Genomic DNA, 8,834 nt, shown 5'->3' with positions numbered 1-8,834 from the left:
TAGTTGATTCTGCAATTTTGTAAGATATGTATAAAAAACGATGACCAAGTAACAGAATAAATATATGAGAAAATCTGGCTAAATTGTATTTGTATTCTTTTTTTAAAATATTTTTATTTTCTATATTCTTTGTTTACATTCCAAAAGATTTCCCCTTTTCTGGGTCCCCCCTCCCCATATGTCCCATAAACCTTTTCTACATCCCTTCTCCAATCACCTCCCTCCTTTTTTTCTGTCCTTATATTCCCTTCCAATGCTAGATCAATACTTTCAAGGATCAGGACCCTCTCCATACTTCTTCATGGGAGTCATTTGTTATGCAATTTGTGGCTTGGGTATTCAGGGCTTCTGGGCTAATTAATATCCACTTATCAGAGATTGCATTCCATGTGGTTTTTTTTTTTTTTTTTTGTGATTGGGTTACCTCACTTAGGATGATATTTTCCAGATCAAACAATTTGCCTAAAAATTTTGTGAATTCATTGTTTCTAATTGCTAAGTAGTATTCCATTGTGTAAATATACCACATTTTCTGTATCCACTCCTCCTTTGAGGGGCATCTGGGTTCTTTCCAGCTTCTGGCTATTATAAATAAGGCTGCTCTATTTATAATTGCCAGATTCTGGAAAGAACCCAGGTATCCCTCAACAGAAGAGTGGATGCAAAAAATGTGGTATATCTACACGATGGAGTACTATTCAACCATTAGAAATAATGAATTCATGAAATTCTTAGGCAAATGGATGGAGCTAGAGAACATCATACTAAGTGAGGTAACCCTGACTCAAAAGGTGAATCATGGTATGCACTCACTAATAAGTGGATATTAACCTTGAAAACTGGAATACCCAAAACATAATCCACACATCAAATGAGGTACAAGAAGAAAGGAAGAGTGGCCCCCTGTTCTGGAAAGACTCAGTGAAGCAGTATTCGGCAAAACCAGAACGGGGAAGTGGGAAGGGGTGGGTGGGAGGACAGGGGGAGAGAAGGGGGCTTGCGGGACTTTTGGGGAGTGGGGGGCTAGAAAAGGGGAAATCATTTGAAATGTAAATAAAAAATATATCGAATAAAAAAGTTAAAAAGAAAAAAAAAGAAAAAAAATAAGGCTGCTATGAACATAATGGAGAAGGTGTCTTTATTGCACGCCGGGGAATCCTTTGGGTATATGACCAGGAGGGGTATAGCAGGGTCCTCTGGAAGTCTCATGTCCAGTTTTCTGAGGAACCTCCAGACTGATTTCCAAAGTAGTTGTACCAACTTACAGCCCCACCAGCAGTGGAGGAGTGTTCCTCTTTCTCCACATCCTTGCCAATACCTGCTGTCTCCTGAGTTTTTGACCTTAGCCATTCTGACTGGTGTAAGGTGAAAGTTCAGGGTTGTTTTGATCTGCATATCCCATAATGACCAATGATGTTGAGCACTTCTTAAGGTGACTCTCGGCCATCTGAATTTCTTCAGGTGAAAATTCTTTGTTTAGATCTGTACCCCATTTTTTAATAGGGTTATTTGGTTCCCTGGGGTCTAACTTCTTGAGTACTTTGTATATATTGAATATTAGCCCTGTATCAGATGTGGGGTTGGTGAATATCCTTTTCCAATTTGATGGTTGCCGTTTTGTCCTTTTAACAGTGTCCTTTGCCTTACAGAAACATTGTAATTTTATGAGGACCCATTTGTCAATTCTTGATCTTAGAGCATAAGCTATTGGTCTTCTGTTCAGGAAATTTTCCCCTGTGCCCATGTCCTCAAGGGTCTTCCCCAGTTTCTTTTCTATTAGTTTCAGTGTGTCTGGTTTTACATGGAGGTCCTTGATCCACTTGGAGTGAAGTTTAGTACACGGAGATAAGAATGGATTAATTCGCATTCTGCATGCTGACCTCCAATTGATGCAGCACCATTTGTTGAAAAGGCTATCTTTTTTCCACTGTATGTTTTTGGCTCCTTTGTCGAAGATCAAGTGACCATAGGTGTGTGGATTCATTTCTGGATCTTCAATTCTATTCCATTGGTCCACTTGTCTGTCACTGTGCCAATACCATGCAGTTTTTAACACTATTGCTCTGTTGTATTGCTTGAAGTCAGGGATACTGATTCCCCCAGAATTTCTTTTGTTGTTGAGAATAGTTTTAGCTATCCTGGGTTTCTTGTTATTCCAGATGAATTTGAGAATTGCTTTTTCTAACTCTGAGAAGAACTGAGTTGGGATTTTGATGGGGATTGCATTGAATCTGTAGATCACTTTTGGCAAGATGGCAATTTTAACTATATTAATCCTGCCGATCCACGAGCATGGCAGATTTTTCCATTTACTGAGGTCTTCTTTGATTTCCTTCTTCAGAGACCTGAAGTTCTTGTCATATAGATCTTTCACTTGTTTGGTTAGAGTCACACCCAGATACTTTATATTGTTTGTGGCTATTTTGAAGGGTGTCATTTCCCTAACTTCTTTCTCAGCCTGCTTATCTTATTCTTTTGCTTTAGGATAGAATGTTCTATATATATCTGTTAAATCTATTTGGTCCAAAGCTTCAATTAGTTTCATTGTGTCCCTGTTTAGTTTCTGTTTTCCTGATCGGTCCATTGAGGAAAGTGCAGTGTTGATGTCACCCACAATTATTGTGTTAGGTGCAATGTGTGCTTTGAGCTTTAATAAAGTTTCTTTTATGAATGAGGGTGCCCTTGCATTTGGATCATAGATGTTCAGGATTGAGAGTTCTTCTTGTTGTATTTTTCCTTTGACCAGGAAGAAGTGTCCCTTAGAGTCTCTTTTGATGACTTTGGGTTGAAAGTCAATTTTATCTGATATTAAAATGGCTACTCCAGCTTGTTTCCTGAGACCATATGCTTGTAAAATTGTCTTCCAGCCTTTTACACTAAGTAGTGTTTGTTTTTGACCCTGAGGTGTGTTTTCTCTATGCAGCAAAATGTAGGGTCCTGTTTACGTATCCAGTCGGTTAGTCTATGCCTTTTTATTGGGGCATTGAATCCATTGATGTTAAGAGATATTAAGGAATAGTGATTGTTACTTCCTGTCATTTTTGATGTTATTTTTAAAATTTGATTGGTTAACTTCTTTGGGGTTTGATGAAAGGTTACTATCTTGCTTTTTCCAGGGTGAAGTTTCCCTCCTTGTTTTGGTGTTTTCCTCCTATTATCCTTTGTAGGGCTGGGTTTGTGGATAGATATTGGGTAAACTTGGTTTTGTCATGGAATATCTTAGTTTCTCCATCTATGGCGATTGAGAGTTTTGCTGGATATTGTAGTTTTGGCTGGCATTTGTGTTCTCTTAGAGTCTGCATGATTCCTGCCCCGGATCTTCTAGCCTTCATAGTCTCAGGTGAAAAGTCTGCTGTGATTCTGATCGGTCTTCATTTATATGTTACTTGGCCTTTTTCTCTTACTGCCTTTAATATTCTTTCTTTGTTTATTACATTTGGTGTTTTGATTATTATGTGACGGGAGGTGTTTCTGTTCTGGTCTAGTTTGTTTGGAGTTCTGTAGGCTTCTTGTGTGTTCATGGGCATCTCTCTCTTTTTAGGTTAGGGAAGTTTTCTTCTATAATTTTATTGAAGATATTTGCTGGCCCTTTAAGTTGTAAATCTTCACTCTCATCTATGCCTATAATCCTTAGGTTTAGTCTTCTCATTGTGTCCTGGATTTCCTGGATATTTTGGGTTACAAGCTTTTTGCTTTTTGCATTTTCTTTAACTGTTGAGTCCATGGTTTCTATGGTATCTTCAGCATCTGAGATTCTTTCTTCTATCTCTTGTATTCTGTTGTAGATATTTGCATCTATGTCCCTTGATTTCTTCCCAAGGCTTTCTATCTCCAAAGTTGTCTCCTTTTGAGTTTTCTTATTTGTTTCTACTTCTGATTTTAGATCCTGGATGGTTTTGCTTAGCTCCTTCACTTGCTTGTTTGTGCTTTCCTGTAACTCTTTAAGAGATTTTTGTGTTTCCTCTTTCATGACCTCAGCCTATTGACCAAAGTTCTCCTGTATTTCTTTAAGTGTTTTTTTTTTTTTTTTTTTGCGTTTCCTCCTTATTGGCTTTTGTATTCTCCTGAATTTCTTTCAGTGATTTTTGTGTTTCCCTTGCAAGAGCTTCTAACTTTTGATCCATTTTCTCCTAAATTTCTTTAAGTATGTCCTTCATGTGTTCCTGTACCAGCATCATGACCAGTGATTTTAAATCCAAATCTTGTTTTTCTGGTGTGATGGAGTATCCAGGACTTGCTGTTAAAGGAGAATTGGGTTCAGATGCTGCCATATTGCCTTCATTTCTGTTAGTGACATTCCTGCATTTGCCTTTTGCCATCTAGTTCTCACTGGTGTTAGTTGTTCTTGTCAAATGCTGGACTAACCAGTGCAAGCTGTGCTCCCGGTCTGCCTCTGGGTGCACACCAGGTCTCCTGCACTGACTGGAGACCAAGTGCTGTGGCCCAGGCTGTTCAGATCCCGAAGCAGACACCTGAAGGCTCCCGCTGGGGCCCACTGGATTCACCAGAGCACACTGACTCCTCCCAGCCAGCCTCCAGGAAGTCCCTCTTGCCTCTTGCAGTACCTGGAGATGTGGTGTGGCCCCCCAGGCTGATCTGGATCCAGAAGCGGAGAGATCTGAGGGCTCCAGCCAGAGGCCTCAGGACTGAACCTAAGCTCCGTGCCACGGAGCAAGCTGTTGTATTTGTATCTTAATCTCTATATAAGATAAAAATTGGAACAAACCAGGTACACCCTATAAAATATAAACTCTGGATTTATTTTGCAGATAACGATTGATGAACCCAACTTGGTATCCTTCATTTTTGTTTACAGGTAAAATTAAGTGTTCAAATTGCTGGAATAGATGAAAGGAACTTGTATTAAGGACTGCATTTTGACTTCAGATTCCATTTTACCTAAGGTGACCAACTCCCTCTCCAAGCAACAATAGTTCCCTCAAACATAGCTGCTATCAACTCCCTATCTAAGCAAAGATAATTGTCCCACATGAAATGTCCCCAACAACAGAAAGAACAAGTGAATTTGAAAGTCTGGGCAAACCCACTTACATTCAATGTCAACTGACAATGATGGAAAACTTGGAAAGTCTATAATCCATAAATTTCTGCTTGGTAATATATAATATATATAAACGTAACATGGCTCAGATGCTTTGGGTTTTATGCTTATATCCTGCTTCAGCCTGTACTTGGAGCTGCCAGAAGAGAAAAAGTCTCCCATGTCCTTGTCTGGTGGCCCAGATTTATCAGCAACTCTGGGATAATGAAAGATTCATGACCCCCCTTGTGTATTCCCACCTCTTCCTCATGGGTGCACATGGGTAAGCTGTAACAAAATATACCCATGGATTTCCCATATTTTGAATAGATGGATATTAAAAGGTACATTTATCCATAAGGCCACATTAGTTTTTCATACTACAACATGATCCATAAATTTAAGAGGCAGTGCTGAGAATTGAACACAATATCTCACACATTTGATGCCTATGCTTTAGGCCTTTTTTTTTCTGAGATAGAATTTTACAAAATTTTCCAGGCTGACATGGCACTGAATATTGTTCAGGAAGGATTTGACTGTGCTGGACTCCTGGTCAACCTCTCAAGTGGCTGGGGACACAGACCTTGTCATTGGACCCATTTATGATCAAGGAAATTATAATTCTTATAAATGGATAGATTGAATTGGATAGATGGGCAAAAGCTCCTACATTTTACCTCTTTAAGCTTCAAGATTTCTCTTTGAGGCCTCTGGACTACCCACTCACTAAATGATAGCTGTGAAAGTCAGAGTGAGCTGAGGAAACTCTCTGTGATGTGGCTTAGACTCACAGATAAAGCTATATGTTGTTGGCAGTGCATAATATGCTGCAGAGGGAAGCTGACAGCAATTTGCCACACCTCTGGAACCCCACCCCTTCCTCCTCCTCCCCTCTGCTTCCCTCCCCCTCCCCCTCCTCTGCCTCCTCCTCCTCTCCTCCTCCTCCCCCTCCTCTTCCCTCCTCCTCCCCCTCCTATCTCTCCCCTCCCTCCCCTCTTCCCCTCCTCCTCCCCCTCCCCTCATCCCTCCTCCTCCCCCTCCCCATCTCTCCTCCCCCTTCCCCCTCTTCCCCTCCTCCTCCCCCTCCTCTTCCTCTCCTCCCCCCTTCCCATCTCTCCACCCCCCTCCCATCTCCCCTCCCCTTCCTCCCCTCCCCCTCCTCTGCTCCTCCTCCTCCTCCCCCTCCTCTTTCCCTCCTCCTCCCCCTCCTATCTCTCCCTCTCCCTCCCCTCTTCCCCTCCTCTCCCCCCTCCCTCTTCCCCTCCTCCTCCCCCTCCATCTCTCCCTTCCCCTCCCCTCTTCCCCTCTCCACCCCCTCCCTCTACCCCCTCTCCCCTCTCTCTCCCCCACCCCTCTCCCCCTCCTCTCCCCTTCCCTCCCCTCCTCTCCTTCCTCTTGTTCCTGCCTCTTCCCCCTCCCCCCTCCCCTCCTCCTCTTCCCCTCCCCTCCTCCTCCCATCCTCCTCATCCCCCTGCCCCTCCCTCTTTCTCCTCCCCTCCTCCTCTTCTCTTCCTCCTCATCCCTGCCTCTTCCCTCCCTTCTCTCCTCCTCCTCCTTCTTCTCCTCCTCTCCCTCTTCACCTCTCCCTCTTCCCCTCCCCCCTTTGTATCCTCCTCCCCTCCCTCTTCCCCTCCTCTCCCCCTTCCTCATCCCCCTCCCTTTCCTCCTCCTCCTTCTCCTCCTCCCTTCCCCCTCCCCTTCCCCTCCCTCCCCCTCCTCCTCCTTCTCCTCCTCCTCCACCTCCCCCATCCTCCTCCCTCTCCTCCTCCTCCCCCTCCCTCTCTCTCCTCCTCCCCCTCCCCCATCCTCTTCCCCCTCCCTCTTCCCCTCCTCCTTGCCCTCCCATCTCCCCCTCCTTCTCCTCCCCCTCCCTCTTCCCCTCCTCCTTCCTCTCCCCTCCCCCTCCCTCGTCCCCTCCTCCTTCCTCTCCCCTCCCTATCCCTCTTCTCTTCCTCCTTCCTCTCCCCTCCCCATCCCTCTCCCTGATCTCCTCCCCTTCTACTTCCTCTCCTCCCCCTTCCCTCCTCCTCCCCCATCCCCTCCCCTTCCGCTCCCCCTTCCCTTCCTCCTCCCTCCTCCTCCTCCCTCTCCTCCTCCCTCTGCTCCTCCTCCCCCCTTCCCCTCCCCTCCCCTTCCCCTCCCCTTCCCTTCCTCCTGCCCCTCTTCCTATCCCTCTCCTTCCCCTCTCTTCCCCTCCCCTCCCCTCCTCCTACCTCTTCCCCCTTATCCCCCTTCCCCTCCCCTTCCCCTCCCCAAGGTCAAGAAAGAATTTTTTCTGTAGGCAAACCTTTTCTGATCCCAAGAGAGGTAATACAGGCTAGACTTCCAAGCTCCATCATCTCTACTCTCATATATGGTCTCAGCAATGAATGCAAAGGGCAGGATGCTTGTAGGTCTAAGAACACTGGGCAAAGTGGATGTTTCTAAGTTCATCATTGATTAGTGGATATTGGAGAAGTCTGAAGGTAAGTGTGAAATGCGGCACTTTATGGAGTATTAGGTCATATTTCAGATAGGAACATAGAAGATGTAGCATAGGTAATCTTTCCATTTTTACGTTAGTTTCCAAAGGTGCATGTAAATAATACCATATAAGAGAAAATGTGTTTCACAGTAAAAATGCTTCTATGAAGAAATCATATTTATAGGCATACATCACACAAACACACACACATATGTTTGAGTAAAAAAATTTCTAAATTGAAAACTTGAACAGAGTGATTTGTTTACAGATATTTGAAGCATGAAACTGGAACTAGAAGAGTGGTACAAAAGATGAGTTTAAAAGTAATTTAAAACAGGGGGAGAAACCAGATTAGGAGACTGAGGATGAGTCAGAGAGATCAGTAGAAACCAGGAGAGTATTGTGGGTACCTTGAAAGTCAGACAAAGGGTTTGAAGTAAAAACTAAGGATTTTCAATTGAATTGCCTTTTGGAAAAGTCAAGTAATAACTTAAGGACTGAAATTTAAACCTGACATTGATGAGAGTTATTTTGTGAAATACAAGCATAAATGCTTACTTTAATGGGGTTAAAGAAAGCATAGAATTAAAACTATTTGATTAGAAAGTAACTAGGGGTTGAGACAGGAGCTTTTGGATAAACACATCCTAAGAAATAGAAAAGTAAGGCAATAGCTCTAGAAGCCAAGGGATTGTCGCATATTACTATGTAGCCCATCTGAAGCTAAGTCTTTAGATTTAACCTCAGATGCTGAAGTAGTTTTTAGATAAAGTCAGAACAGAGTCTCAGTTCCTCTGAGATCCAATGGGAATTATATATTTTCTAGATAAATAGGTTTGAGATTAGTACAATAGCAGGGATTGGTTTCAGATGATTACATTATCATTTAGAATATTTAACATGGGGATTGACAGCATGAGAGGCATGCCATTGCCTGATGATAGGAAGGATTGTCTCTAGGAAAGAGTGTGAGAGTAGATGTAATCTTGTATGAAAATAACCTCCCAATTGTTGGTACAAAGATGGAACAGTCATATTGCTTGTATGATAGAAAGAACACTTCATTGTTTAAAATTCATTGCTGCTAATTGTAGCATCAGTTGTTTGAAACACAGACTCTCATATCTCACCCTTAAGTCAGAATCTCTTGGGTGGAGTATGACTTAACAGCATCTTCAGGTGAGTGACACCTGTAGATTTAATGTATCTCCAGGTGAATGTTAGCTTTGTGAAACTTGGACATTCTCATTATCATTTAAAAGCATATTCCTAAAAACTCATATCTCCTCATTCTAAACCATTTATCTGTTGGTACAACTACATATG

This window comes from Apodemus sylvaticus, chromosome 19 (genome assembly GCF_947179515.1).
Source record: "Apodemus sylvaticus chromosome 19, mApoSyl1.1, whole genome shotgun sequence".
Taxonomy (NCBI): Eukaryota; Metazoa; Chordata; class Mammalia; order Rodentia; family Muridae; genus Apodemus; species Apodemus sylvaticus.
This window is presented reverse-complemented; position numbering follows the sequence as displayed.